Source organism: Haemaphysalis longicornis, unplaced genomic scaffold (assembly GCF_048455015.1).
Source record: "Haemaphysalis longicornis isolate Haplotype H1 unplaced genomic scaffold, Haemaphysalis longicornis Haplotype H1 scaffold_10, whole genome shotgun sequence".
Lineage (NCBI taxonomy): Eukaryota > Metazoa > Arthropoda > Arachnida > Ixodida > Ixodidae > Haemaphysalis > Haemaphysalis longicornis.
The window spans coordinates 135,023,457-135,050,163 of record NW_027526204.1 but is presented as its reverse complement, the minus strand read 5'-3'; the positions used below and the strand labels follow the sequence as shown (position 1 = coordinate 135,050,163).

Sequence of the window (26,707 nt, the reverse complement as noted above, 5' to 3'; positions counted from 1 at the left end):
TGGTCGGCGGAGGATTGCCGGAACACGCGATACTGGCTGTGAGGGATGGGCGGCCAAAAACTCATGGGCCTGGCGATGCAAATGCGCCCGACACCGTCGGCCAAGAACTCAAACTTCACAGGCTACCCACCGGCCGGGGTTCAGAGACTGATAAATCGTAGACTGCTGCAAATGACGCCCCAGGTGCGACTGTCGGCAGTGGCGGACGTTATTAATAAAAAACAAAGGGGGGCACGACGCTGCTGGGTCCGCGTTCAAGCCCCCCCTCCCCCCCCACACACACACACATTTTCTTAGGCCTAAAATACTCCGAAACCCAGCATATATTGTTCTCCGGAACATTCATGATAAACTCTAAGAGTTGAACAATTTGTGGGTTCGCATCAGATTTCGTTTTCAAGCTGATTAACCCCCTGGTTTACAAGGAAAAAATGGGAGCAATTCCACTGTCTGAAGAGGAATGACCAGCGAAGCTGTGAAAAAAAAGGGGGGGGGGGGCATCTTTACTAAAGTCTGCTAAAGTGAATCCTGGGGAGGTTCGAAGCATATGTATAAGTGTACTCAAAGATTGTAAGCCTCTTGCCACACGGCGCGCGCTGCTACACGCGACATCCTAATTACGAAGACGGAGAAGTGAATTTCGAAACGGAGAACTGCAAATGTTAAAGCTAAAGCGAGTACGGAGCTACATAGAAGCAAGCAAGCAGGCGCGAACGAAAAACGAGTGTCCCGGTGTGTTATTTTAAAACCTGTTTTTGCCCATGGAAATTAAACGTTCCAGCGCGAGGCGTTGGAAAATGAGTGTCCCGGTGTTTTAGCACCGTTACCACGAGAGAATACGACGATGAACGACGACGACGACAACATGAGACGCCGACAGCCCGAGCCCCTAAGGTGCTTCGCCCCTAAAATACACATCACGCACGTCGCTAGAGAATGTACAGTCATGGACAAATAAAATGTGAACACGGAAATATGAACCAGAACAGGCAAAATCAAATAACATGGATACAGGAGATAAAAAAAATGGTTTTCTAGTGGTACATTTGGACAGGCACATTTCGAATCTTTGTTGCTGTAATAAAGCCATGCGACAATTTCACTTGTACGGAAAAAAAATCGCGCTATTTGTGTGTTGTGGTTCATATTTCCATGTTCGCGTTTCGTTTGTTCATGAGTGTACATGTATTTATTTTTATCATCATTGGGTAGCTTAGTGACAGTGGATTTGTGAATGCTTAATAAAACTTGGGTTAAGTGGCGTATTCGTGGGAGGTTGTGGCCGTTACTACACCAGGATGGCCAATCCTACTCCGGTGAGGGAGTGCGTTACCGGCAATGGTCGCAGGGGTCAGGCCGCTCCCCAAGGCCCATTCTGCAATTCCATCAATACGCTGATTTCCTTTTTTTTTTAAAAAAAAACAGTGGGAATAGTCCGGCACCGCGATTCGAACCACGGTTCTTCTGCACGCGAGGCGGATGCTCTACCTGTACGCCACCGCTGCCTAGAAGGCAAGAGTTGCAGGGGGCGGCAGAAAGTTAGATGGGCAGATGAGATCAAGAAGTTTGCGGGGATAAATTGGTCACAGTTAGCACAGGACCGGGGTAGTTGGAGATTAATGGCAGAGGCCTTTGCCCTGCAGTGGGCGTAGATAGGCTGGTGATGATGATGATGATGATGATTATGATGAAAACTTGGATGAGGCTGTCCGTTTCCCTCCCATATCGACAGACCATGTATCGACCGCAGCCGGAAATGCTCTAACGTTTACAACTAACGCTTACGTGTTACTATTACCTAATAAGAACACGTAAACGAAACTTGCCGCAATGACTGAGACGTCCCAGCGGACAACTCTCACATACTTTGTAGCGGTATAGTTTCGCTAGAACAAGGATTACAACCGTTTTCAGCTGAGCACCCGCGATAAAGTTGGCTTTGCCGCGAGGCGTTTTTTGCACAGTCCCACGGAACCCGATGCTATGCAAAGCTTCGCTTCAAAATCGAAATCCTGCCGCTAAAGGGCTAGCCGTCGGGGCAGAGGTCTATTTCTGCCCTCACATGCAAACGTATGGCACGGCTCGAGGGACTTCCCCTAAACACATTCCGGTTCGGGGTATATAAGACGCAGCTGCGGCGATGAGCGTCTTACATGCACGTCTTCCACGGCGGGATCGGCAGCGGCGGCGTCCTCGCTCGGCGCAAATAGACCGCACCCTGGCCGGAAGGGTTTATGCCTCGCCGCCGCGGGCTAAGTATAGAGGGGCGCGCGCGCCGTGCACTGCGATAAGGGAAACAACCGCACCGTCCGTGCAACGCCGCACGCGCTTCCATGCATGAGTGTCATGCAGCAGCAGCAGCAGCATGCGAGCGAGCGCGAGCTCTTTCGTGCCGTTCCGCGATGCAACCGCGCGCCGCCGACCGCCTTGTTTGGAGCTGCTCGAGAGATTTTTCCGCTTCCCACGGAAACGGCGCCGCGACGGAAAGCCGGTGCGCGTAACGGGACATGCTCGCACGGGGGAGAGAGAGAGAGAGAGAGAGAGGGAAGGGCACGATCTCTCGCGAGGGGAAGACACAGACTCGGCGTGCTGCGCCGGGGGGTTAACCAACGTGCCAGTCAGTGAGCCAGTCGGATTTTTAAATGAGCCTACAACACTTTTGTCAGCTTTTTTTTTTCTAAATCTTAAGTGCTTGCAGAACGGAGTCAACAAACACATCCAGTACTTAGGTTTATTTATTTATTTATTTATTTATTTATTTATTTATGTATTTATTTATTTATTACCCGCCGCGGTGGCTGAATCGGCTAAGGCGTTGCGCTGCTGAGAACGAGGTCACGGGTTCGATTCCTGGAGGCGGTGGCCGCTTTTCTGATGGAGGCGAAAAGCAAAAAACGCCGGTGTATGCGACATTTCGGAGCATGTTAAAGATCCCCAGGTGGTCGAAAATAATCCGGAGCCCTCCACTACGGCGCGCCTCGTTGCGTCGGCGCGTTAAACCCCACAATCAATCAATACTTATTTATTTATTTATTTATTTATCTATCTATTTATTTATTTATTTGAAATAGTGCCAATCTTTTTTGAGACCAGAGCAGGTGGTCATACATGAATAAACATGGACAGTAACAGTAGAACAGGTGGGTATACATGGACAATAACAGTTAAAACACTCGTTAGATAACATAACAGTGGTGAATAAGCATTATTTAAGCTTATAAAAGAAAACATGCAGGTTTTGTTTACACAGCCTGGTGTTCGGTTTCTTTGACGCCGTAAGGGCTGCGCAGGAAAACGCCTCGTGAGTCGCCACTACTTCCCCTGCTTTCTGTGTTATCTAAACTAATTGCTAGAAGCTTGCCTCAGAACTGACATCATTGTTTTCGGGACACAGCAGTTTTTAATGAAACAAACTTGCATTTTATCTTCGTTGACCCTTGAAGTGTACCTATAACCGTGGCGCCACAGCTAACATCACGTAATCCCGATTATGAGAATCGTCCGGATTTTTGTCGTTGTGCTGTTGTTATTTAGAGTTATGTACGGCACCTGTTGTTATTATACAAGCCGTCTTTATTTGGCTTGCGAGGGCTCCTACTGTTGACGTTTGTGGGCGTATACCATTACGTTACGGAATAGAATAACGTGCCGTCGTTATTCTCACTGCTCGCGCGCAGCAACAAATTGCCTAGAGACGCTGCCCACAACGTGTTCGAGAGCGAGCCACGTCTCTAACCGCCTGTGTACGTCTGTCAGTCAGTCCGAAGGGAAGCGACATGTTTCATATGTACAGGGGTTTATTACGCCGACAACAGCGATACAACCACTAAACTGCACAAGTGCACCTAGCCCCTGGGGCATACACCCGTCAGTGTATGCCCATGCCCGTCGTCAGGCGGCAGTTAGCGTCCGCCTGCATGTGCGCCGACGCGACGCGACGCTCGCTGAGGTAGAAGAAGGGGTGCTCACGGTGGCCGCTATACATTTCAAGCCCCTGGGCTTGACCGGTCGGCATCGGCGCTCGTCCGCTGACCTTAGACGGCGAGCCGTCATAGCGCGGACGCGGGCAACCCCGCCATGCAATGGGGAAATGCCGGGAGACTCGCCGGGCATCTCAGATAACGCACTTATGCAATCGAGGCATGCGCAAATCAACATGGCGGGTGCCGGTGGGGAACAACGGCCAATGCAAGAACGGCCAAAAGTGGCCGAGAGGCATTTACGTACCGGGCGGTGCGCGTCCGAGGCTCGTCTCCACCCCCCTCGGGTAGTTTCCCGTGCGCGTCCCGAATCCCCGTAGGGAGAGGACGGAGGCGCGGGAGGATCTCCTGTTGGCATTGATCTCCTTCGACCCACCACAGAGGAGGGCGTCGCTAGTGCCTCCTCTCCCCGAGTGGAGGGGTTGGGATGGTTGGGACTGACTGGGATGGTTGAAAGTTGTGGCCGAAACAAACAGACATCAATAAAAATTTCTCGGGCAATTAAGTCTGCTTACGTGATTTGGAGGCGAAACCCAGCGATTATCAGGCTGGGTTTCGCCTGATCGTTGCATCGATTTCGCCTGACTGCTGCATTGTTGTTGATGTTTTGGGTATGGCACATACCCAATCAGAAGATCGGCCAAACAACAGACAGTGGTTGGTGAAGAAAAAAGTGTTTTATCTAATTACTAGTTACTGCATATAATTTTAAAAGTTTTGGAAGACATGTTGGAGCAGAGTGGAAAGCCGGGCTAGTTGAAAATGGTTCGTGACTGGAACTGCGCGCAAAAAACGTTTGTGCGCAGCTCCCATTTTTTGCACGCTGTTTTTGTCCCGTTTTCTGGTCCCGTTTCTTTTGCGTAGTTCCCGTCATGAGGCATTTTGGACGCATAAATAAGGGGGAAATAAAAAAAATGATTGAAAAATTGAATTCAAAGTGAGAGTAAGCAATGTATATTATAATGAGAATCCAATTAAATTTTAACACGAAATTGTTTTATGCCCGGGTACACCAAGATCTGACGGCGTCATATCCGTCACGGAAATGACATCGCCAGAAAAATTTCCATTCACGCGGCTCCGCCCGGATTCGAGCCACGAACTCTCTTTCCACAACGGGAGGTACACCTGTGTTCGAGATTTCGGCGCACGTTAAAGATCCCCAGGTGGTCAAAATTAATCCGGAGAACTCCATTACGGCGCGCCCCATCGCCTGCGTAGCGTCGGTGCGTTAAACCCCACAATCAGTCAGTCAACTTATTGATTGATTGATTCAATCAATTATTCAACTTTTGCGAGTTAACCCCTGCAATCAATCAATCAACTTATTGCGTTTGATGAGACACCTAAGGCTTTCGCCTCAATAACTTGGATGATTGAAAGTTGTGGCCAAAACATACAAAAAAGAATGTTAATAAATATAGTACGTCAATAATAAAACTGAGAATAAAGTTTCGGTACACAAGTCACATTGCAAGTCCGAATGACGTCTGTGGTATAGTTCTGCGGATTTGTGCGCGAATATAGTACGTTAAACTTCTCAGCCTTGGAAATATAACCTTATACTTTAGGCTTTCGATATATGTAGTTAAACAAAACACACACTCGCGCGCGCGCACTTAGTTTATTGTCTGTATTTTAGGTGAAATATATAGTAGATAATAGGCTTTGCGGGCAGACAGTTATGTTGAAGTTGCAATGTTGAGCCCCTAGACGGTTCAGCTTTCTCGGAGGTGAATCTGAAGTAAACTTCTCCAGGGCTTGCCAAAGCCCTGCTTGGTCATGTTCAGCACGCGTGCAATGTATGGCATGCGAAGTTGGTGCTGTGAAAAAAAGAAAGAAAGATTATGCGTATAGCTACATTCGCCGAGAGAAAGGCTCTCGAGCTTCTCCTGTTGGTGTTCAGCGATAGGCTTAGCTTCCAACTCCGCATTCCCCCAGCAACGACGGGGTAAAGTTAGGCGTCTAACCGCCCTTATTCAAAAGCGCGCAAACGACGCGGCGTAATCTTGGATGCCCGTTCGGCCGAGTAATCTCCCCGCTCGAAACTCCAAAGCCATTAGAGAAAAGAAGGGAGCGGAGCAAGGTCCGTTCTTTCGAAAAAAGGTCTCCTCTTTCGAAGCGCAAATAGAACGACCTAATCGTCTTAGACGCGCAATTCGCTCGGGGCCGCGCAAAGTGTAAGAAACAATAATCTTTAACTCGCGGCGAAATTGCCACGGTCTCCCTATATGCCGAACACGCGGCATTTTCCGTCGCCGAAGAGGAAGACCCGCACTTTTTTAGCTTCTTTTCTCTTTATTACGACGTTTTCTCGTTCGACGTATTGTACTGTTACGCACGTGTTGCGACATGAGCGCGTGCGTGCAATAACAGTGGATTGAACTTTTGCTCCTTTCTGCTTTTCTCTCCTCCCCAGCGCCTCTGTCCGCCCTAATCGTTGTATATATTTGGTGCGCCCATTACCCACTGGGAGGTTGTTTCGTAATCACGCTCATTCAACAGGCTTTCTTCTATTGTGGATAGTTCATTAGCGTCGAGGAGCGTTTCGAAGAAAGGTCACGACTGGCACGTGTCATCAGCTTGTCGTGTAGGGGCTTTTGCACCTCGATGAGGTTGCCGACACCGTGGAGGTTGCGTCAGGCGAAGCGGCTGGACAAGATGAGAAAGTTCGTATCGAGGGAAGGCGATATGCTTCGATGATGCCGGATAAAATATTGCCTTTCTGGTTGGGTCAACGGATCGCAGACGAACACAGTTACATTTTTCCTTGGAAAACACCCCCTCTCTCTCTCTCTCTCTCTCTCTCTCTCTCTCTCTCTATATATATATATATATATATATATATATATATATATATATATATATATATATATATATATATATATATATATATATATATATATATGCCTCATCAAGCGTTAGTGTGATGTGCGATATAAACACTACAAATATATGTGATAAGTATTCAATTACAATGCTTGAAGCTCGGTCATAATATTATATATATATATATATATATATATATATATATATATATATATATATATATAATATTATGACCGAGCTTCAAGCATTGTAATTGAATACTTATCACTTATATATTTGTAGTGTTTATATCGCACATCACACTAACGCTTGATGAGGCTTGGAGAAATGTAAAAAGAGAGAGTACATTGAATTGCATCCCATTTTGTCGCTCTCTCTTCGCTGATGCGCCTTCAGTCTCGTTTCGCATTATACCTCGCTCTCTGATCGTTCTGATCGTCTGGCAGCGTTATCGAAGGCCGGGTTCGATATGGTCTTGGTAAATGGCGGTCATTGCCGTCAGCGCTGATACAATTGCGAAATTTCGCTAGGGACTCGGCGGGTAATTTACCTTGCGTCATAGTGGTCTGGAGTCGATAGGTTTGCAACAGATACGGTAGGTGGAAAAAAAACAAATCGCGAGACGCTTGCTATATGATAGCAGGTCTTTTCACGGTGACCGCTTTCCCCAATCTTAGGGCTGCTCCTTCGGCCTGACACGTGTGCTTTTTCGAATAACTGCGCACCCTGCTTCCTAAGACGATGTATACTGAACGAAAAATTCCTGGTGAACTGAAATCTGTTCACGAGCTTCGGAGGCGAAAGAGGCTTCTTTACTGGCACATCGTGCACATGTTTGCGTCTCAACCTTCGCTGTCGTCTATCGACACGACTTGCTCACACAGGCAGGCTGACCGAAATTGCTTCCCCGCATTCAGAGCTGTCCTCCCCGTGCACACGTTCTACTCACGGGACGCCACGCTCACCTGTCACGCGGCACGTGCCAGCCGATCTTTGTTTCCCCCTAGGTAGGGTGTCGAGTTATCGCAGGGGTAACGACCGCCTCCTGCTCTGGAGACGCGGCTCGAATTCCGCACGAATCCAAAAGTGCCTTTGTTTTTTATTTTCTTTTTGGAGCGGCGGCCATTTTGGTATCATTCCTGTTAACGACGCCGCCGCCGCTGCCGCCGCGCTGCCCCCGACGACGACGACGGTAACTTATTGCGTTTGATCAGACATCTAAAGCTTTTGCGTTACTAGCCTTAAGCACTGACTAAACAGCACACCGTTCAGTATATTAAATCTTAATGCCAGTAACGAACGCGATGGGTGCCCCGAATTATTTCGTTCAGCAGGGAGTTTCTTTATCGCCATTCCTTTTCACTGCCTACACGAACAGAAACTTTGCCACCACAAAGGCGACGGACTGGCCTACTGCACATATAGCACGTCTCTGCGCCACCTATGCCCCCCCCCCCCCCCTACCCTCTCCCTTGTAACATTCAGAATTCGAAAGAAAAAAAAAGGAATCGGTGTAGAGTCGGTGACGCAAGTACGCGGAACGCCGTCTAAGAAAAAAAAAACGCTTGTTTGGGCTTCGAGGAAAAGCAGAAGGAAAGGAAGTGCACTGGGGATATTTTTGAGTTGGGCATAAAACCCATAGTACGGGAAAAGAAGTAGAGGGGGAGTAAAGGGTTAGTACAGAGTGTTAAAGAGAGAGTGAACAAGAGAAGACAGAACGAAGGATAGGGCTAAGTACTCCCCGCGGCACATTAAAAAATTGCCTTCTCTGCGTACTGGAGGCAGAGTACAGAAGTACTTCCTTACCCCCCCCCCCCCCCCCTCCGCTCCCCCGACTGCTCTGGACAGCCACTAAACGTGTACAAGAACTCTGCGTTAAAAGCAAATGAATGAGGACGAGCGTGTTCCGCGTATCCTCCTCCCATTCCACAACTTGGTTCATATTTAAAAGTGTTGCGGACGAGGAGCTACAGGCGGTGCGAGGGGCGCATAAGGTTACGCCAAGGATTTTGGACTTGTAAATGCTAGTGAAGACAATCGTTCTCTTGAACGTCTCTTCTCGAGCTGCTTTAAGCACAACAGGAACAAAAGTTGCCGATAGGTGACGCGCGACCAAGGCGAACGCGGGAAGATTTCATTGAAGTGAGCGAACCTCCATTGCATTCATCATAGGATGAGGAAGAGGGAGCGGGAGCGTGCTAAGTGGCATGGACGGGAGAACGCTATACTTGACTACACTTGAAAAAAGCGCGCGAAACACCAGGACAGAAGGACACAGAGAGAGAGAGAGAGAGAGAAAAAACTTTATTTGCTCAGAGCCATGGTCGGGCCCGCTAATCCGGGGCTGCCAACGGTCGACGAGTAGCTCTCTCAGCCCGGTCCGCAAGCCATTTCTGGCAAGCTGGATGCGGGTTGAGCAGGGTGGCCTCCCATTGTGTTGTGGATCTGTTGTTCGGTGTGATGTTCTTCATGTTGGGGTTTTGTGTGCAGTGCCACATCGTGTGGAGTAAATCTCCCGTCTGGTCGCAGTGCGGGCACTGTGGTGTTGGGTAGATGTCCGGATAGTATTTGTGTAGGGTTGCGGGAATTGGAAGTGTGTTTGTGTGAAGTTGTCGGAGTAACACCTCCTCCAATCTTGTGAGCGAGGGATGAGGGGCTGGAAATCTCCTCCTGCCGAGCCTCTGTTCAAGCAGTATCTCCCTGTAGGCGGTACGCAGTGAAGGGGGTGAAGGTGATCGGCTGGCTCCCTTGCCTGGGGGGCAACCAGCGGGGGTGAACGCCCGGAATAAGGAATCGCGGGCTAACGCGTAAACGACGAGACATCCCGTCATTTGTGTTTCGCGCGCTTTTTTTAGATGCGACGCATCTCTTGCTCTGAGGCATGTCCCTCCTGCGTCTGCGTCGGCGGCGTCCGCACGCCACCTGCGCATGCGCGACTCTCCTCCGCTCTTCTCTCCGACAGCTGTGCGCAACACTCTCACTCCGTCTCGTTATCATAAACAACAGCTGCGGGCGCGCGCTTCGCTCGCTTCGCTCCGCTCCCGTCGCGCAAGTGCGCGCATGCGCGACTCTCCTCCGCTGTCTCCTCTCCTTCGGGCGCTGTGAATATAAAGGGGGTAGCGCGCGTCGGCGGTTCAGTCAGCGCTCGCTCTCGTTCGACTTCGCGTCACAACACGTTTCACCCGATTTAGAGAATCAACCCAACGGAAGCACCAATTGAACCCCCCGATGCGTCGCATCACACCAGGGTTCACTCGCGGGAAGATGGGCGTAATGTTTTCCTATATGAACCTCGCCCAGCTGGCTATCGTGTTTTGACGACATTTGCGGCGAAGCAGGCAGATACGCGGCCGACTGGACTTCCTTGCTCGCGCGTGGGCGGCGGCGAAGCACCGTGCTGAAATCGGGCAAGCATCGCGGCTCTAACAATCGGGCGGGACCGTTAAAAACGAGCTCGGTGTGCAGGCGCGTGTCGTGAAAACACGCGCGCGTAGTTTGAACGCATTGCGCACTCGGGACACGCGTGCGATTCGGCTCGCGGTGAGCGGCAGCGCGCAACAGTTTCTTCAAAGGCGTGGGACTACTCCACGCTGACCCCTGCGGGGGTCAGCGCTCCACGGCGCCTTGTTTACGCACGCTATGCTGTCGCAGCAGCAGCAACAGTTGCGTGCACGGCTGCTGAAGCTTCGAGTGTGTAAGCAAGCGCTCGTTATATAGAAATCACTTAATCCCAAATCGTGCCTCACTGCAAGTTTTTCATAATCCGCACTGCAGCGTATAGAAAGCGCGAAAAAATTTATCCGTGCAGTTGCGCGATGCTTGAGTGCCTTAATTTGGTAAGCGTGATGATGTGCACCTCAAGTCCGATTTATACTGTGTAGGCCTCGTTTTTTTTTTCGAGATGGACCAGCTCGTAATGCGTGCTCTTTTGTGGGCCGTGCACTCTTTTGATGGTTCGGTTAATCAAGGTTTAGTCTTCGGAACAAGAAGCAAGGAACATTCTGGGATCCAAGAAGGCGGATTAAGTGGCGACCATTTTGTTGTTGGGGCATGGCTTGCGAAGCTCCAGACCCGTCCGAAAAATCGTGTCGTTTCACACCTTCCAGGTTTCCTATGGCGGTTTATATTTGCGAACATTTTCCCGAGCACTTCAAGAACTTGGAAATTACGGCCAGAGTATACGCCGAGAGTTATGCGTAAATATTCACCAATTATTTCGTGATATCACTGTCTGCGCTGTCCCCCCCCCCTCCCCCCCCTCCCCCCCTCCCCCCCCTCCCCCCCCCCCCCACACACACCCTCGATACATTCATTTGCTCATGAACACTTCAGCCAGCTTCAACAAAAATGTGAATTCTGTTTTTTGTTTAGTTCTCTTTTCTGCACGTGTGTTTGCTTAAAGTACTTCTAGTTCCGAGAAATAAGTGTGAGCAGCGTTAATGTGAACAGTGTTAATGTGAGAAACACGTGTGAACAGCATGCAGCCCTAATTGGGGAAGCCATGTGCGCTGGCTTCCTGATGTTGGCCAACCGGGACAAATCGCTGCAGCTCCGGATAGCCGCGCTTTGTCGTGAAGACAAAGGGCAGCTTTATTTAAACGTGAAAGGATTGGCGTTTGATAACTTACTCAACTCCACACCAGCACCGAAAGGCGTTTTATTAATAAATTACAAATAAAAAAGAAACTGCGAAAAAACAGTAAGAATTTTGCGTTATACGACGTCAGCAGTGCCGTAATGGGGTAATACCTATACCTTGGCTTAAAATCATCATACCCCTCAGGTAACACCCCTTGACTTGTGCCCTTGAGGTATTATAAATAAATAAATAAATAAATAAATAAATAAATAAATAAATACTGAGAACAGAGTCATCTGCACGTCAGCATTCGAGTGATACGATCAAACCGAACTAGAGGCTCTAAATTGCGCGTGTTTGTTTTGCGGCGGTGGTTTTAGTTGGCACCCACAAATCGCGCAAACAATTCCTTGTGACGTCATAAAGACCCGGTTAGAAATTGGCTGAGGCGCCACTGCCTCGTCTGTTTTCCTTAATATCTTGCTTAGTTGTTGGAAGCTTGCGTTAATATAGTTGCCGCGCTAACGCTGTCTCTTGGAGGAACCGCACTAGCATTTTGTCTTCATGGCCGTTTAAAGGCAACAAAAACGTACTAGTTTCATTGTCCGCGAAACAAGTGCCGCGCCAGGGAGGTTCTGTAGCGGAATAAGCGCGTGCACCGCCGTACGCGCTCGGTATCAGCTGCGCTGCGCGCTGCACGAAAGTGCACGCCGGTTGCAGCGCCAGCCAGAGTGGACTACGCCCTCGAACGAATGGCCACAAACGCACGTGGGTGTAGCGCTCAGTTGCCGGGTCATCCCGGATCGCTCTTTCGGCGGGACGGACCCGGCGCTAGGCGATGCATGCCGGATACCGGCGTGTCCCGTTATCTGCTTCGCTGATGGCGAACGTACGCGTACACGTTGCTGCGACCAGCTGCGGCCACACGTATAGCACGGCTAGCACTGTGCAACCCAGCTGCGGTGCGAATCTTAAAGACCGCGCGCGACAGAATCGGTGTGGGCGACGGTGGCTATCCCCAGAAGAGCGGTCTTCCTGAACGAACATCTGGCGCGCCGATCGTGCACGACCCCGGGAATGCGGTCTCGTCCGCCTAAGCTGCCCACACGTGCGGAGGCTTTGGAACTGGACGAAACGGTTTTCGGCTACAGGCCTATAAAGTGTGCGTGCTTCCCTCGGGCTGGCTGAAAATGTGTTCGTCTTTGGTTGAATACGTCACAGTGCATGCGTGTGCGTGTAGGTGTACTCCGCGGCCAAAAAATCGAAGCCCCGTTCTGAAAATTGAAAGATGATTAAAACGTGCAGCTTTCTGCCATGCAACCTGAGTCCAAAATCCAAACTGGTTTGGCTGTGTTTCTCCCTCAACAAAAACGTTCTCCTTCAGACTGCACAGCGAAACTTTGCCCCTTAAGACGTGGCTGCACAACCGGAACATTTTTGTGTCTTCTGTGAACTGTAGCCTGTGCGACGTCCCGGAAACTATTGAGCACTGCTTCATAAATTGTAAGGATGCCATACTATTTTGGGATGTCCTCCAGAGAACTCTTAAAAAGGACTTTGAATTGGCTCCACATAGTATACGGTATCTCATATCACCCGCAGACGGTGATGTGCCATATGATTGTTTTTTTTATAATCCCTCTGCACAGTTTATGGAAAACGCGAATGCTGGATAGGAACGCTGAGCCTATGGTTTCTTCCAGAGCACACTTCTGCCAAGTGATCACTAATCTTAAAGACGTCTATGACCAAAATGATTATCGCCCTCATTGATATCCCCTCCTTATTAGTTGTTCACTGTTGCACGCGTTGTAAACTAAGAGTACATAATTGTTCATTGTGTTTAGTTTTGTTTCCAAGCTTGTCATAAACTCATTTGTACGCTTACGTAATCAACTCATTTGTAGGTGTACATAGTTGTTAATTTGTGTTGTAAATATCGTTTCCTGCATTGACATGTAGTGCAATAAATACCATGTGGAAAAAAAATGGCCGCGTATCTGCTTCCGTTGTAAATGTCGACGGAAGACGATATTCGACCGGTGCCCCTGCCAAGTAAATGCCTCCCTCCCCTTTCCCGCTCACCTCTAATGCTGTTCCTCTCCTGTCTCGTTCCTCACAACCTGCCAGCCTGTGTGAAAAAATAGTTACTGCGAGGTCGGGCAGACGTGTGGATCCACTAGATTTTCCCTGGTTACGTCTGACTTCAAAAACATCCAGTGGCAACAAGCTTGGCGAATTCTTCCCACAAAAGGCAGATTATTTCGCTGGGGAGTAACACAGAACTCTTCCTGTCCCAAATGTGGTCAACAAGAATCCACGGCACACACTTTTTCAAGCTGCACTGTTGCGCGTTACTTTTGGCGCATCATACACCATGCCGATCCAAGTTTGGAGCTTGCACGGTATCAACTGAGAGAACAGTGCTCTGGCACTCCCCTAGGCAAACTATTCGTAGTAATTGACGATTATGTGCTATGGCGTAATCGCTGCAGGGCCGTTGCACAGAATCGCAGGCTACGTATGCTGTGGCCCTTGCTTTCCTTTTTCAGACAACACCTCGTGACCTTTCTCGAAGGCGAGTTGGCCCTGTTGGGCGAGGAAGAGTTTCTGCGACATTGGTCTACCCGGTTTATTGAGGTTCCGAACAAAAGGGCTTGTGTCCTTAGGGATTTTCGTTGTAACAGCTGATTTTGGTGTTAGAATTGGGTGTTAGAGCGCCAGAGTACTCGCTGCGACATTAACACCAACCTTGTTCTGCATACTGCTGCATTCTCGAAGCGAACGTTTGTGGAAAAACGAAACCGAAACTCAAAACGAAGAGCTTGGTTCGGCTAGATAGCAACACGCCACCGAAAGAATCCAAGCCAAGAGAAGAGGAGAAGACCCTGGAGAAGAGGAGAAGACGGGGGAAAGAGAGAAAGGGAAGATGGCGCGAACGGAAGCCTAACAAGAGGCACGGTTATTGTAGCTCCTTACAACCGTTAAATAAATAAGTGTTTGTGTCGAAACGACGTCTCCTACCTTCAACGATTCCCACAAAAGAAAAGTTGGTGCCGAAACCCGGGATGGTGGGAGACCAGGACACTGCATCTCGTCACCTAACGTAAGAACAAAGAACCGCCTGGGAAGAACGCTACCAGCCCAGCTCCGCGGATTCAACGGTGACGCCCACAGGAGCCATGGAACGACTGAAGCAAAAACGCGCAGCCGTGCGTTCACAGGTGACGAAACTTCTTGCCGAAACTGACGCATATATCGAGAGCCAGGAGAAAAACGAAAAACATTTGAAAGTTTTATTAGCGCGGATTTCCGCCATTCAGGCTCAGCTCAACGAGGCAGACGCCGCCATTGAACCACTCATACCCGACGAAGAGGCCGAGCAAAATTTCGCCCGAGCATTGGAGTACGGCGACAAGATCGTAACTTACATCGCTATGCTCAAGCAAGAGATAAACGATGCTCGCGAGAATCGTCCACCCAGGGCAGAAACCACGCCATCCCAACAGAACGAGAAAGCAGGGGCACCGCCCTGTAAAGTGAAACTACCGAAGCTCGAGCTGCTCAAGTTCGACGGAAAGAGCGTAAGCTGGCAGGAGTTCTGGGAGCAGTTTGACCAAGTTATCAACGCCAACAGCGAACTCACGGTGTTGGATAAGTTTGGCTACCTCAAGGCAGCGGTGACAGGAGACGCGGCGAGTGTCATCAAGGGCCTTCCTCCGGCGGCACGATGTTACGAGGACGCCTTGGAGCTGCTCAAATCTCGTTTCGGCGACGAAGAGGGGCTTATACAGGCGCACATGCGGAAGCTCTTGAGCGTCCCGCCGGTGAGGAGCGCGGACGACGTGAGGGGCCTCCGTCGGTTATACGATACCCTCCTGTCTCACATCCGAGGCTTGGAAGCGCTTGGCCAAAACCAAAACACATTCGAGGCGCTTCTCTTCCCCGTGGTACAACGTTCCCTGCCGAAGGAAATACTACTCGACTTCAACAGAACAACTGCAAAAGAACAAGCGGCGGAAAGTTCGGTGCAGCAGACTCTACTGCACGAAGCAACCCTGGTTACAGAGGATGCACACGAAAAATCATCAGAGAAAAGTGCAACAAAAGGAGCGACGGTGTCGTCCCTTTCCCGACTGATTGCCTTTCTGCGCATCGAAGTAAAAAGCCGTGAAGGTTTAGAAGTGCAGCCAAACGTGGATGCAAAACCGCACCTTCCCGGAGCTAAAAACGACCACAAGAATGTTTACAAACAGCACAAAGGAGGCAATCCGAAGTCATCGGTGGCGACACTGCACCAAACAACGAAGACTGATGCCTGTTTCTTCTGCACAGAAAAGAGCCACGAGACTGCGGCTTGTTGCGCTGAAATCAAGCTGGAAGAAAAGAAGAAAAGGCTCATGGCAGGAAGACGATGCTTCCGCTGCACAAGACCCAACCACCGCTCAAATGTGTGCAGGAGTAACGTCAAATGTGCAAAGTGCTCGAAACGACATGCCACAACGATGTGCGACCCAGAATTCACCGCACCAAAAGCACCATTGAGCACCAGCAGCGTGACCACCGCTCCAGTGAATTTGGAGTCCACAACGAACGAAGCCGCCAGACCGGTCGTCTTACTACAGACTGCAACTGTACATTGTGCAGGAGCGGACAATGCCATCTCACTTCGAGCTTTATTCGATGGTGGAAGCCAACGCTCGTTCATCACAAAGAGAGCATCCAAAAAACTCGAGTGCAAAGTTGTGGGATACGAAGCACTAAAGGTCGGTGTGTTCGGCGGAAGTCAGTCCGAAAGAGACTTTAAGAGAGTGCTAGTTTCTGTCACGGCACAGAACAAGAAAGTTCACCACCTTGAAGTTTTGGAAACCGAAGTGATCTGCGACCAGAAGGTTCCAATTCCAGAAGCCCACCTGCGAGATCTCATGGGATCAGAGGCTGTGGCTGACCGTACAGGTGACCAAGATCAAGGGGATATTGACCTCCTTATTGGCTCAGAACATTACTGGGATCTTGTGACCGGAAGATCGAAGGCTTTGGATGGAAAACTCCGAGCAGTTGAAACAGCTTTTGGATGGTGCATACAGGGCCCAGTTGGAACGAGAGTCAGGGAAGCACAGTGCATGCAAACAATTGCACTGAAGGTGTCACTTGACGACTCTGATGCCTCGAACTATTTAGAACGCTTTTGGACGTTGGAGTCGATAGGAGTAACGGACGATGTGGCCGGTTGTCCAGAACAACAACTACTTGATTCGTTTGACGAAAACATCAAGCAAGTTGGGAGTAGATATGAAGTTGCCCTTCCCTGGAAGGAAAACATCGAACTCAAAGACAACAGGGAAGTCGCGGAAAAGCGCTTGGTGCAGCTAACGAACCGCCTCAAGAAAGACCCTGACCTGCTGCAAACTTACGATGACGTCATCCGACAGTACCGTACGGAGGGCGTGGCCGAGGCTGTGGTTGAAGAGGATGGGAGCAACGGACCGATATACTACATGCCACACCAACCGGTGATACGGGAGGCAAGTGACACAACGAGAGTCCGAGTGGTATTCGACGCGTCATCGCATGGAAACCACGCAAAGTCGCTCAACCAGAACCTTGAAAGTGGCCCAAACCTGACAACTGACCTCGTTGGTCTACTGCTTAACTTTCGAAGGCACAGAATTGCCTTAGTGGCAGACATCGAAAAGGCATTTCTGCAAATCGGAATACGAGAAGAAGACAGAGACGCCTTGAGATTCCTTTGGTTCGAGACCGCACCAGAAACGACTGAATTGAAGCCGAAAGTGCAGGCGTGGCGAATGACGAGGGTCCCGTTCGGAACAACAGCAAGTCCCTTCCTACTTACAGCAACGCTAAAGAACCACCTCAGAAGCATGGAGAGAGAGTATCCCATCACTGCAAGAATTCTAGCGGACTGCTTGTACGTGGACGACCTCCTAACTGGAGCAGAAAATGGGGAAGAAGCCTTGAAGATTTACACGGAAGCTAATGCTATCTTCAATGCTGCCTCCATGAAACTGCACAAATGGGCAACGAACAGCAAGGAAGTGAGTGAACACATCAGCGACGGTCAAGAATCCAGACATCTAGGTTACCTCTCGGGTGTTCTCAAGGTGCTGGGATTAACATGGAACCCCATCAGCGACGAGCTCACATTCACGCCGACAACGAGCGCACCGCCCGATCCTGGAACAAGCACGAAAAGAACTGTGCTAAAAACTACAGCTCGACTGTATGATCCACTTGGATGGCTGACACCACGGAGCAAGATAAACAGGAGCGCCGACTTCGCTCTCTCCGGCGGGCTCTTAATGTCCATAACTCGCGAAGCACAATGTAGATGGCGCAGCGAATGGGGCCGGCGTTCAGGGACAACGTTGTTCAGGGACCTTAGGCCGGCGGCGGCTAAGCGGCCGGCGTTCCCCGTGCGCCGGCGGGGGAGTTGGCGGAACGCATTCCTTCGGCTCTGTCGTCTGCTTCGGCGACGGTAGTTTTGTGCACGGACTGCTTTGGGCCTGCTTTGGCGCCGCTTCGCGTTCATGGCGCGCCTCCTTCGCACAGTTGATTAACTTGTTCGACAGCACCTTCTGGGTAACCCGGACCCGAAGGAATTGAGTGGCCGTACGGCAACGATACGTTAAGGATTGGTTTGCGTGGCGGGAAAACAAAATATAGAGACCACACACAAACATATGGCTGCTATACAAACACTACCTTTTGCGCGGTGCTTGCCGAAAATGTGGCGCCGTTTTGTAAATTTGGGAATACCAATTTGGCTGTGTTTTAACAGGTTTTACAAAAGGCAAAATGAGCAATTGGTTTTGATCACTAGCGATTATAAAAGTTCCCTCAGCTTTCTCGCAGTTCTGCAACTTGCGTCCAAAACAGAGTGTGCCTAGAACACGGGCCGGCACTTACACGCTCATCACAAAAGAACAGAAATGCGATAACATCACCCGCGACTGCCCGCGACGTAGCAATCTGCTCAAGATCAAGTCCCTGACAGTGCGGTCTTTTAAGAAGACTTCATTTCGCGATAACTCGCCGAAAGAAAAGGTTTAACGAGCCGGTTGTTTTGCTGGTCAGCCGCTTAAAAAAAAAAAAAAAAAAAAAACGCCGGGAACCCTGGTAGGCCAAAAAACTGCAGCCATACAAATCGCAGCATTTTATTTGGAGTCGCGGTGTTATCGACGAGATAACACGACCCTAGGGCGACAGTGAACATCGGGCGGTAAGTTGCGGCATGAGTTAAAATGAAGTATGCGTTTGATATTCTTAGGTTCCTTATCAAGCTGACAGTGTTTTTGTGCACTTGATACAACAGGGCAGCGGTCCAATTCAGTCATTGGCACAGAAATGTGCATCATTGCCGTTTGCCGATGGAGACTCCGGGCGACCCTCGTAAGCGTTGTTCGTGCGCAGAAGCAGCATAAATAATTAAGCACGCGGCCTCGAGAGCGGGATAACAACAGAGGGTAACTTTTGCGCTGCATCGATTCGTCGTAAGCAGAATCACGCTAGACTATGTTGTGGCGTTCCATATTACTCTTGCTCATTCTTTGGTGCTTCTGAAGTCGTCGTCGTTCAGTTGCGTCTTGCATGTGCTGGGTTAGTACAATATTTTTAGTGGATCTTCATAATGTCAGAATAAACGTTCCGGGAATAAGCGATCGCCATGTATGCGGCGGCGTGCGATTATCTGCGCCGTCTATTGCGGCCGCGCACGGGTGTTTAAATTCCGCGCGTGCACGCATGCCTCCTGCGTAGTAGGACAGGCATAAGACAGACGTCGCTGCGCAAGAAAAGATGCCTCTGGGGAGAGCGAAGAAGGGAAGAGCCATGTACAGAGGCACAGCGACGAGAGGGCGAACGAAGGAGGAAGAGAGCAAAGGGAAAGCTGGGCGGCCGGCGGCGCGTGGACATTATCGGCCCGAGCAAACGATTTTTTCTGGGCCACACTCGGCGCTCCTGTTTATATCTTGCTCCGTGGCTGACACCATTCACCGTTAGAGCCAAAGCCCTATTCCAGGAACTCTGGCAACGAAACGTGGAGTGGGACGCAGTGTTACCGCAGGACTTAGACACTAAGTGGGTGCAGTGGTGTTGTGAACTGAACGAACTGCAAAGAGTGCATGTACAACGTTGCTACCGTGCTGCCACGACTGGACTTCCGCAGAAAACGTTGCTACATGTGTTCGCCGATGCTAGCCCTGTGGCCTACGGGGCAGTGGCGTACATTTGTGTTACAGATGCGGAAGGCAATACTACGTCTAGTATCCTCATGGGCAAGTCGAAGATCGCACCTATCAAGCAGCTGACACTGCCGAGGCTGGAGCTGATGGCTTGTTTGTTGGCAGCTAGATTGGGCCGATACATAACGAACAACTTGAAGGAACGACCGCAGGAGACATACTTCTGGACAGACTCGACTGTGGCCCTGCACTGGGTGACAGGCGAACCGTCCCAATGGAAGCAGTTCGTGCAGAATCGAGTCACCGAGATACAACGCATCACGAACCCTGCGTTTTGGAAACACTGCCCTGGATCTGGAAATCCGGCAGACTGCATGACCCGAGGGTTCAGCAGTCAGCAGCTTGTGGAAAGTTCCCTCTGGTGGAAAGGACCTGAGTGGATGGGGTTGCCCGAGAACTTCTGGCCGAATCACTCGCCACCCAGGAACACCTCGGCGGCAACAGATGAAAAAAGGGTTCCGGCGGTTCTCCAGGCTACAAGCTCCACGTCACAGACAGTGCTAGACATAACACGATACAGTGAAACAGCGAGACTTCTCCGTGTAACAGCTTGGATTATGAGATACGTTCATAAGTTGCGCCATACCAGCAATGAATCTGGCTCGTTAACGACACGCGAACTGGACGAAGCCGAGAAACACTGGATAAGGCTAGCACAGCGTGAAGATCTGCAGCGAGAGATCGAATGCACACAAACGGGTGAACGTTTTCCCGCAGACTCACCACTCCGAGATATTCCCGTGTTCATGGACAATGACGGTGTGCTCCGAATCACGGGAAGACTCCAGCAAAGTGAGAAGCCGTACAACGAACAGCATCCCATCGCGTTAACAAGCGGCCACCGGTTAGCGGAGCTGATCGCTCGCCGATGTCACCTTCAAGTGTTGCACGGAGGAGTGCGGGACACACTCGTACAGCTGAGAGAGAAATTCTACGTGGTGCGTGCACGCCAGCTGGTGAAAAGAATAATTAAGGGGTGCATGACCTGTCAGAGGTTCAATGCTCGTCCAGCCACCGAGGTAATCGCACCGCTTCCGCGAGACCGAGTCACCGAGGCACAACCGTTTGAAGTCACGGGTGTCGACTTTGCGGGACCGCTTCTGGTCAAAGGAGAGAGCGCAATGCACAAGTCGTATGTTACATTGTTCACTTGTGCCGTAACCAGAGCTGTTCATCTTGAGCTCGTAAGAGACATGTCCACTGAATCGTTCTTGATGGCACTCAGGAGATTCATATCCAGGAGAGGAATCCCTCGAGTCATATACAGCGACAACGCCATGTCTTTTAAAAGAGCAAACAAAGAACTTTCGCAGCTCTGGAAGTCATTGCGCCATCCTGCAACACTTGACTTCATCTCAAACGCACGCATTGAATGGAAGTTCATAGTTGAGCGTGCTCCATGGTGGGGTGGGTTCTACGAACGCCTCGTTGGATCCACCAAGCTTGCACTGAAGAAAGTAATTGGCTCAAGATATTTGTCATTCGATGAGCTTGCAACCGTGCTTTCGGAAGTAGAGGCAGTACTGAACTCCAGACCATTAACTAACCTCTATGACGAGGCTGGGGAACCGAAACCACTATGTCCTTCCCTGTTCTTGACGGGTAAACGACTGACAACGCTACCAAGTGTGGGGATTAAGGATGGCAATATTGACGACAGCCTGCACAAGCTTTGGACCCGTCGACAGCTGGCCATCAAAGCCTTCTGGCGTATATGGACCAAGGAATACTTGGCAGAGTTGCGAAATCTCCACAACGGAAAACGACGCCAAGGGAAAATCCTTGCGGTTGGGGACTTGGTTCTCCTTCGAGACTCGCAACTACCCCGGCAGCAATGGAGCCTTGCAAGAATCCAAAAGGTGTTCCCAGGACGAGATGGAAAGATCCGATCGTGCCTCCTGAGAATGCCCGGAGGGTCAACGCTCAAGCGACCGATACAGCTAGTGTACCCATTGGAAATTATGTAGCAGTAAAAGAAAATGACTTCCGTCATTTTGGGGGGGAATGTGTGGAAAAACAAAACCGAAACTCAAAACGAAGAGCTTGGTTCGGCTAGATAGCAACACGCCACCGAAAGAATCCAAGCCAAGAGAAGAGGAGAAGACCCTGGAGAAGAGGAGAAGACGGGGGAAAGAGAGAAAGGGAAGATGGCGCGAACGGAAGCCTAACAAGAGGCACGGTTATTGTAGCTCCTTACAACCGTTAAATAAATAAGTGTTTGTGTCGAAACGACGTCTCCTACCTTCAACGATTCCCACAACGTTTTTGTATCCTTGTTTCTCTCGCGTGTTAATCTTTTGGTTGTAAGCAACTCAAAATTGTTTGTATGCTAATCTTTTGTCTACAGTCAACTTGAAACTGTTTGTGTGTTTCTGTAAGTGTCTGTAACTGCCAGCCTTCGGGCTGTGTTAGTTTTGTAGCAACAGGCGCTGCACTTATTTAATTGTTTCTGGTTTTTACGTTGTATCATTGACACCAGGATTTTTTGATAATAAAGTTATCATTTCAAGACAGACAGACATACAGACAGACCAAAATTTCTGCGTTTAAGTAGCCCAAGAAGGACTATCGTCTTCAAAAAAAAGAAACAGGATGGCGAAATTGGATGGACGGATTGGATGGATGGAGAGAGAGAGAGAGAATGCTCTTTAATGTGAACTGGTGAGGTCAGCCCCGCTAGGGACAAGGCTTGCTACACCAGATGGGGGGTGACTACGTTGATGAGTGGTGCACATCAGACATCAGGGTTACAGCAGGAAGAAGACAAACATGAAGCGTTAAAAAAAATGAAAAAAAAGGACAAGAAAAACAAGAGATTGCTGCCAACAGAGTCCGGACAAAAAAAATACAATTGAAAAGAAAATCGTTAATGGAAACGCTGAAACAAAATGAAATGGATGGATGGGTTCATAACGCGATGGGCCCACATTCGATACCGACCGCGGATAGCGTCTTTTTTTCCTTGACACGCATGATGTGCCTTCGCTTAGCATCATCATCGTTTTGTGAGACCCACTGTGTAAAGTTAGCTTTCCTGCAGCGCGTTTTGCTCGGACGAATGACTCCATTAGTGTGGCATAGAAGGCTTCACTTTAAAAGGACGACTGGTTGTTTCTCAGCTTGCCGAAAGCCGAAAATTTATGTGCTCGAAAAATTACGCTCCCTACCGCAGTGCCTAGTTTCTTAGAAATTCTGTGGAATATGAAGCTCGCTTGAACGCTTAAGTGGAGTTAATGAACACACGTTTTCACCATGGATTCCACTTAACTCTTACAGACCGTTAATTGGTGCACTGGAAGCAGCAGGCTACGAAAGACGGTGTTAACTCAGACAACGCTGCAAGAATTTGCATAAGATATCCTGTGTGTGCTTTTGCTGACCACGCGCAACTGAGCTCGGCAATCACTTTTCGCTGAGCGTTTCACCGGCCGCTCTAAATTGAGTCAGCTCCGTAATTGCAATGTTCTTTCGCATCCTTTCATACAGACCTCACGCATACCTAGCCCGTAGCTCTGTGCCAATAATGGACTCCGTTCCAAATGTTTCGTACACCCTCGCGCAACCGCGACTTTGCGACTGAATGGGGGGCAATAGCGGGACGCTGCTCTTCAAACACCGTGACCCCTTCCTCCTCTCCGTTCATCACGGGGCGACAAAGGGACTCTTCCGTCGACCCAGCTTGCATTGCGAGTTAATCGCCGTCACTGTGGCGGCGGCAGTTTCGAACGCCTCCGGATGGTCCGCAGCGCGCGCCGACAAACAGAAACGAAAACGCCGTTCTGACCCGCTTCGCCTTCCGCTGTTTAGACTTTAACCGGCCCGGCCGACAAATCTATGCCGGGAAAAGAGTTCGCGAGCGAGCCAATTAGGAACACCGCGATCGCGGACGCACGAAGAAATGACGTAAAAAGAAAAAAGAAAGAGAGCGAAATAGGAACAGACGACGGTCGTCTGCGACCGTCGCAGACGATCGTGCTGCCGCAGCGGCTACGTCTTTGCTCCTGCTGGCTACGATGACTTCCCGCAGTCGCCATTGACTTGCCGCTCTGCGTCTTTCTTTCGCTATTACCATTCGGAACTCCTGCCGTCCATTTCACGGAATGGCCGTCCAGATTATATATACCTGCATATCTTTAAAGCCTTCTAAAAAAGAATGATATCGCGACACCAGAAAGCCCTTATATCCGTACATGCGATAGGCAAATGGCGCTAAATAAAACGGCTGGTCGTACCCAAGCTGGTCGTACCCGAAGAGTTATTTACCATCCACGCTAAAATAAGCGCGTACCGGTTTCGTATGCCTTTGGAACGAAATGGGACGGAATTAGAAGAAAAAAAAAAAGCTGTCCAATTTGGAATACGCGCGCGGATTTAATCCCTGTAGGATTGGACGCTCGTCGAGGTGCTGTCGTGCGCTGGTAATGAGGCTCCCATCGTCCGCAATTTACTGTACTTTGGGCATAACGAAGGCAAGGCTTTTCCTCTTCGAAAGCTCTTATCGACAGTTTTCATAGAAGATCGCTCTCACGTATACACCGCCTGCAAAATTGAAGAAAATAAGGCGAACTGGAGGAACGACTCATGATTGAAGATGCAATTCGTGAGTGCGCAATAATGGCGTGGCTTAACAGGTTTCCGAAAAACCACCCAGAATAGAGTCGTGCTCTACATTCATCGTTTCTGAGAATGGATGAATGTGTGCGTCGTTAAGTTATGCTTTTTTTACTTATCCTCACTTTATTGATATATATATATATATATATATATATATATATATATATATATATATATATATATATATATATATATATATATATATATAGCGAATCAGAAAATGGGAAATGAGGGGCTCCGTGATATAAGACAGAAAATAAGGGTTGGCAGTCAAGAAAACCTCGGAAAGCAAAGGGGAGGTTGTGGTGGGTCATAGAAAGAGATGAAGAATTTTTTGAGTCGAAAAGAAAGTGGTGAAAAAATGCCCACCCGGCGGGCGGCAACCTCCCAGCGCTCGCGTCAAGGCTTAAACTTGCGTCGACGGGTCGGTGCTGAGCGTCGCGCCCTTCAACTGCTCTGAATTAGGTAATTGCTGACCGCTAGAAGTGGGGTGAATTAAATCTCGTCTTTCGGCTTTACATAGAGAGCATTTGGGTCGGTAAGCTCCAGGACAAAGCAATGTTAATTTTCAGGTGGCATAGATTGAGAAGGACTTGCTGCTGGGTGAGTTGGTGCGAACTTTGCGACATGGTTTTAGCGCTACAAATGGACGAACGCAAGAAAGAGGACGGGACATGCGCTACTAACAACTAACAAGGAAAGAAGCAAGATGCGCAGAAGAGGTGTGCGCAGAACTTCACTAACCAATGTCAAAAAGGGTGATGAGTTTGTTTGACACCACCCTTCCGTAGCCTCCTACACCTCTTCTGCGCATCTTGCTTCTTTCCTTCATGGCAATAAAACCTGTTGTTAGTAGCGCCTGTCCCGTCCTCTTTCTTGTGTTCGTCCATTTGTAGCGCTAATAGCATGTCGCGAAATTGCTGCCTATTGTTTAGGGATTTATGAGGGGGAGGATATTTATGTATGTTTAGGCGGTGGTGTATAACTATCTGATGGTACGTTTTCATGCGTTCCCTGGCCGATATGAGGGAGAGGTCAGCCATGTCTCGGTTGACAAAAAAAACCCGAGCAATAAAAAAAAAATGTGCAGGGGCAGGCAGGCCACCAGACTGCTGCACCGCGAAACAGCGACCCACACCCTAAAAGTGCCCACTTTTCGCATTTTAAAAGTTGTGGGGATGGAGAGGGGAACATGGTGCTTTCATACTGTGATAGAAAACCGCCCTTGGCAAAGTGCCGTTCCACCAATTAATTCCCTTCTGTATAAAGGTGAAGACGACTCTATACAGGCTCGTTGCATAAATAGCGTAGCGACTGGAATGGATGTTTACGCATTAGTAGACAACTTTCAGAATTTTTGCACCATTTCTTGTAGATTGTTACTGGCATAAAAACGCACATAGAATTCACTTTTCCTAGGCGTCCAAGGCAGCTCCATACCGAAGTCGCCTAAGTTCGTGGTTGGCGCGATTCCCCTGCTGCACCTATATACCTACACGCTCTCCATGTGAGTTCAAAGCAACCATGTTTTATTTGAAAGTAATTGCCTTTGGTAACGCACCCTTCGCAATACCCCCCCCCCCTTCCCCCCCGGAGGACGTAACATTCACCAAATACAATAATAAGTACTGAAAAAATTCAAGGTCGACTCTAACCAACGTCAACGGTGACGTAATGCAGGAAAACAGATTATTCAGCCATTTCTGCTTTTAGGAGTTCCAGTAAAACAAATATAAAGGCACTAGCAAGTCTCACCAACCTGATTTTTAGCTGTGGCTTTGGTAGCCGGCTGCAATCACACAAGTCCCTGTGACGTCACAAGGGCTGTGCAAGAAAGTGCCTCTTAGACGGCAACAACTTCATTTATTTTCCCGATTATCTAGCCAAATTGTTTAGAGCTACCATTGTGATCGACGTCGTTGCTATTGAGACAAAGCCATCTTTTGTGTAAACCATACCTGTATTTCTTTGGCCACAATCCCTTTGAATGACAAACTTAATTTTTTGCACTCAGCTATAATTAATAGTTCCGAAGCGGTTCGCTAACTGGTTCAGGCTTTCGAAGTGGTTCGCGAGCCGCTCCGGTGTGTAATTTAGTCAAACAGGAACTGAACCAGAACGAAATTATTTCACTCGATCCTGAACGGTAACCGAACTTGTTGCAAATCCCGCGTGAGACCCATGCAGTGTACTGAGTGAACCGCTGTGCGCCAGAGCTATAAATGCAGGCGGAAAACTCGCACAGCGCGCTCTAAGGCGGGTAACCTCCGCTTTTGTTTCCCGGCCCGGCACCGCAGGTAGCGCTACTCCTGGTGAAAGAGCGCGCGGAAGCCAAGGCGACGGACACAGCCCGGGGACACAGAGCAATTGTGCTGATACGGGTCCCGCGTGCTCACATTCTACCGGTCCTCAAACCAGGCGCTATCACTAGATGTCTCCCGCGC

The 26,707-nt window shown here is 49.4% G+C and overlaps 1 protein-coding gene across 1 annotated transcript in view; it reads right to left on the bottom strand.

The window, feature by feature from the left end:
• LOC144159384 (activating signal cointegrator 1 complex subunit 1) overlaps positions 1-12,308 on the bottom strand; it is a 110,692-nt gene extending 98,384 nt beyond the window's left edge. The window contains exon 1 of the mRNA XM_077690832.1: positions 12,298-12,308. The gene's annotated coding sequence lies outside the window, so the exon portion shown is untranslated. The remainder of the gene's footprint in view (positions 1-12,297) is intronic.
• Between the last annotated feature and the right edge of the window lie 14,399 nt (positions 12,309-26,707).